Source organism: Etheostoma spectabile, chromosome 14, assembly GCF_008692095.1.
Source record: "Etheostoma spectabile isolate EspeVRDwgs_2016 chromosome 14, UIUC_Espe_1.0, whole genome shotgun sequence".
NCBI lineage: Eukaryota > Metazoa > Chordata > Actinopteri > Perciformes > Percidae > Etheostoma > Etheostoma spectabile.
Window position 1 is genome coordinate 24337345 of NC_045746.1, and position 5440 is coordinate 24342784.

The 5440-nt window shown below is 47.1% G+C and overlaps 1 long non-coding RNA gene across 1 annotated transcript in view; it reads right to left on the minus strand.

Moving 5' to 3' along the window:
• The window catches only part of LOC116701520 (uncharacterized), a 5612-nt gene extending 891 nt beyond the window's left edge, over positions 1 to 4721 (minus strand). The window contains exon 1 of the long non-coding RNA XR_004334930.1: positions 4471 to 4721. This is a non-coding gene — a long non-coding RNA (uncharacterized LOC116701520). The remainder of the gene's footprint in view (positions 1 to 4470) is intronic.
• Positions 4722 to 5440: the final 719 nt, after the last annotated feature.

Sequence of the window (5440 nt, forward strand, 5' to 3'; positions counted from 1 at the left end):
ATAAGCAACTAAGGAAGATTCATGTCCATGTAGTTAATATTCCCTTCCACGTAATGTCTTGCAAATGTAAGATCTTACAAACACGGCAACCAGTGTGATTTTTTATGGCTACTGACAGGGTTTTCTGATTTATTGAGTGGGAAAGTAGATCCTAATGTCCTTTCACTCTAATATGTTAACAACAAAAGAAGAGAATTTGAATCTTGTCATATCCACGCCAGATTTCTGTTCTGGAAACTATGCGAATCAGCACATGTTTAACAAGAGATTGCATATATAAAATGTTACATTTCAAAAACTTTGGGGGGGGAAAAAGAAGGGTTTTAACAGTTTTTCTAATAGCTAAAACACTAAACACCATTCTCTGCCAATGCTCAGCGGCATAAACCCATTTGTCGAATCAATCACACTGCTAACAAAACTCTGAATCAGAATACTTCTCACTCGCTAAAACACACTGCCACTGGGATGTCAACACGGCCGCAAACGCTAAACACAACTACACAAAAGTTGATCTATAGAAGAATATTGAAGCAATACAGCGAGATACAGTTTTGTATCATTGCCGCAGTGGAGTTGGTGTTTCCTTTACATAAATAAAGACATTTCCACTATAAATCTTAGAAAATAAATTCATCAGTGCAGGAATGAAGTAGAAGACTAAGTATTTAACACCAAAATGTCTCCTCTGACCAGGCATGTAGTACTCGAGTCCGGTCTTGGACCCGAGACCGGACAATTTCAAAAAACTTTAAATTTGGCTCAATGGCAGCAGCCACATTTTAATGAAAGTAAGATTCATTTTTCTTGCAAAGAGCGTTAGATGAACCAGCCATGTTATTTTTGGGCAATTTGGTTAAAAAAAAACAACAACACGTGTCTATTTTTGGGCATTTTTTGGCCTCTATTGACAGACTAGTTAAAGAAATAAAAGGTGAGATAGAGAATGACATGCTGCAAAGGGCCGTAGGTTGAACCTGGGCCCGTGCGTCATATATGTGGGCGCCCGCTCTACGAAATGCGTCTATCTAGGCGCCCAGAACCCATATTTCTAATATAGAAACTTTGAAAATAATATACTCGAGGACACAAAGGGTAAATAGATCCGGAGTTGTCTCATTCCCTCTCTCATCATCACTTCTACTACCCTTCCACCCTTTCTTCTCAGGTGTTTCTGTGGGAGCCCAGAGTCTGAGCCAGGGGGACTCCTACTGGCTGGGCCTGAGACGAGTGGGGATGGCGGGGGCTGGCGTGTGGAGTAACGGCTCCCCGGTGGAGAAGGGCCTGGGGTGAGTGATGGGGGGGGGGGGGGGGGTGGGGGGGGGGGGGAGTACAAGGGGGGGAGGGGGTTTGTACCGGGACGAACGTGTCCTGAGGCGACGAACCACCAAAACGTGATTTCCATTCCTGCAGCTTTAGATCACGCGTGAAGATGTTTATGATAGAAGAAAATCGACTGAGTCTGTACATCGTACGGCAGACTTTCCTCATGATTTACATATAAAATGTCTATTTTTTTAATAGGCACTGAAAGCAGATTTTCAAAATAAGAAGCAACAGCAAGAAAATGTCTTTTTTAAAGAAACACCCAGTACCACTATTTTATGACTGTGTTCAGTACATTGTTTTGATATTATTTATATATATTATTTGGTAGTAATAATAGACCTACTTTATCTGTAAAGTGTCCTGAGATAAGTCTGTTACAATTTGACACTATATTAAAATGTAATTAAATAAAGGCAATTTAAAGGCTAAAGTTATGTCTTTTATCTTCCATTTTAATTATATTTTAAAGCGACAGTCTCCTCTCACTTGCTAATGCTGTGATTGCTTTGTCTGGTGGGCAGCGGTTTTAATTTCAGATACATTTTGTATGAGAAGGGGTGTTGCCATGTAACCGATTACAGTAAAGCCCACGTTTATTTTTTTAGTTTTTCACTGTCTGCGTGCGTCTCCCCTGCGGTTCTGGGAGCTTGAGCCCGCAGGACATACAGCAGGGAGCTGTGTGGGCTGTCTCACACCCGAGACAACTACAGGAAAGCTGTTTCCTACAGTGCTCCACCTGCGATAATCTGTGGAGGGACGACTACGCTACATGAGAGGAGAGAGGGTTAGGTTAGTGTTCGGGGTTAGGTTGGTTAGGTTAGGGTTAGGTTACCTACAGTGTCTCCAACCTGCTGAAGAGGATCTGTGAGAGGAGACGTAGCTACTCTACCAGTGGAAGGAGAGGAAACACCAGGAGAGAGGGGAGAGAGGAAGGAAACACGAGGAGAGGGAGGAGAGGAGAGGAAGGAACCTATGAAGAGGGAAGAGAAACACTAGGAAGGAAGAAGAGAGGAAAAAAGGAAGATAGAGGAAAGAAAATAAGGAGGAGGAAGAGAGGAGAGAAACACTAGGAGAGGAAGAGAGAGAGAAAAGAAACACTAGGAGTAGGAGAGGAGAGAGAAGGAACCCTAGGAGAGAGAGGAAGGAAGCCTAGTAAGGAAGGAGAGTAGATAGATAAATAATAAGGAAGATAGAGGAGAGGAAGAAGAGAAGACACGAGGAGAGGAAACACTAGAGAGGAAGAGATGAACACTAGGACAGGAGAAGGAAGAGAGGGAGGAACACTAAGGAAGAAACACTAGGAGAGGTAGGAATGAAACCTAAGGTGAAGGAGAGGAACACTAGGAGAGGACAAGGAAACACTAGACAGAAAAAGGAGGAGAGGAAACACTAGGCGAGAAACCTAGGAAGAAGGAACACTGGAAGGAGAAAACATGGATAGGAGGAAGGAAACACTAGAAAGGAGAGGAACGAAGGAAAGAAAAGAGAGAGAAACGAGAAAATGAGAGAGGAGGAAACACTAGGTTTTTGGTTTTAAAGTCCCTTATTGAACCATTTTCAAATCACAAATAACCCAAAAACACAAACAAAAAAACAACTAAACAAATACACCAATACAAAAAAAAAACTGTTACATTTCCATTCAAAACCTGAGCACCAACCCCCCCCCTCCCTCCCTCCCCACGAGCACAACACACCCTTTCAGCCCACACATTACCAAAACCCCCCAAATTGTCCATCAGCTGGTAGTAATAGTGCTCACCCCCGCCGGGCCCTACCAACCCCTTCATCAGCATCGTGCCGGCTCCACGCTGCCCCCCCCCCCCCCCCCCCCCCCCCCCGCCCCATATTCCTACGGACAGCCAGATGGCCAGTTTCGCCGTAGCAAACAAAAATTCACAGGACGTGAACAGCGTTCTCATTCTTCATAACGTGGACCAAAATAAACAACTCCCCTAGACCCTGAACCCACCTTTTAGTGACCTCCACCATCAGTCAGCGGGACAACCAACAACAGATCGCCAGAGTCTCTACGTCAAAACAAAACTACACCCCTCCCCCAGCTCGGGATTGATGTGCCCCTGTAGTGGTTTGTAGCTATGGCCCCATGCACAATCCTCCATTGGAGTCCGCTGCCCCTTTCAACGGGCAGCTTGTACGGGCTGGCCAACTGTCCTCGGGGAACCATCAGGACCAAAAACTCAGTCCACCTGACTCCCTTAGCCCAGCCAAAGACCGCAGGTTCAGCACCTTTCCGCAGGTATGATACAGTGCTTTCTTCCCAGCATCCGGGAACTTGGCCAGGCGAGGGGTCGAGAAGACAGCAGAGCCCGCCTCCTCCCGCCACTCCCCCACAGATGTGTAATGGACAGAGAGGGAAACTGTATTCACACCCCTCACTCCACTGCTCACAGAGAGACCGGTCTGTACCAGCATCCGCTGAGGCTGCTCCAGGCAGCACCCAACCTCATGCACCACCCTATCGATGAGTCTGATGGAGGTGATGTTGCTACTCCGTCTCAGAGCTTCACCAGAGATGCAGTTCACCGTCATCAGGTGACCCAGTTGGCACCCAGCCTCCCTGAGACGGACCTCAGACTTTCAGATTGCAACAACCAGTACTTATGAAATCATTAAAAAACACGGTTCTTCAAAGAGCCACATCCCCGGAGTCTCTCCTGCAGCCCTCAAACACGTCATCACCCGCCACGCTTGCAGACAAACTGTAGAACGACGTGAGCCCAGAAAGGTCCATATCCTCGTCCTCAAAGAAAGAGCGGCCGGTCATAACCATCCCCCAGCTCTCCTCAGCAGCAATCGGCCGATCAAGCCAGCTGGTCCAGGATACAAAAGTTTCTGGGCAGTCGGGATACAAAAGGAGGCATGTTTTGATAGAATATCCACGCCCCGGCCACCTTCAGCAACCGGTAGGTACAGAACCGCTGCCCGAACCCAGTGCTTCCCGGACCAGAAGAAATCCACCATGGCTCTCTGAATGTCCTCCATCAGGCTTCTTGGTGGTACAAGGGCAACAAGCTTATGCCAAAGGGTCGAGGCAACCAAGTTATTGGCAACCAAAACTCTGCCCCTATAGGACAGCCGAGGTAGCAACCACCGCCATTTAGACAACCGAGCGCACACCTTCTCCCTCACTCCCTCCCAGTTCTTCTGCACAAACCCCTCCGTACCCAAAAACACACCCAAAACTTTTAACCCTTCTTTCCCCCACTCAAGTCCCCCTGGCAGACTGGGCACCGCTGTATCTCTCCACCGACCCACCAGCAGTGCCTCACTCTTAGCCCAGTTCACCCGTGCAGATGTGGCCTTCTCATAAAGTGACAGAGCATCCTGCAAACTCTGAACATCCTCCTGACTGCGAACAAAAACATTGACATCATCGGCATACGCCAAAACAGTAAGAGGACCACCTACCTGAGAACCCCGGCAGGAAAGGTTGCCGAGTCCGCCCTCATCCTGCACAAGAAAGGCTCGATTGCAAACGTATACAGCTGTCTCGATATAGGGCAACCCTGTCGTATCCCTCTCTGCACAGGAATGGGCCGACTCAGCCCTGCCCCCGTCTTCAACAAACACTGTGCACCATTATACAATAAACCAACTCAAGACAGAAACCCATCACCAAAACCAAAAGCTCTCAGTGCAGAAAACAAATAGGAGTGATCCACCTTATCAAAAGCTTTTCCTGGTCTAAAGAGATGATGCCACATCCAACATACAATTACACATCATAAGTGTCCCGAACGCAGAAAATATTGTCCATGATCGACCATCCGAACACAATAAGATGTTCAGAGTGTATGATAAGTTCCAGGACAACCTTCAGTCTATTAGACAACGCTCTGGAAAGTAATTTATAATCCGTACAGAGGAGGGAAACAGGGCCAGTTTCTTAAGCAAAGTCAGATCGCCTTTCTTGGGCAGCAGTGACAATACTGCTCGCTGACCTCGCTGACAGGAAACAGGAAGAAACCCCGTCCTAATCCCCTCCATAAAAACGTCATGAAGGTCAGGTCCAATTGTACTCCAGAACTATTGATAAAAATCTGTGGAGAGACCGTCAATCCCCGGTGCCTTTCCTGAGGCCATCTGG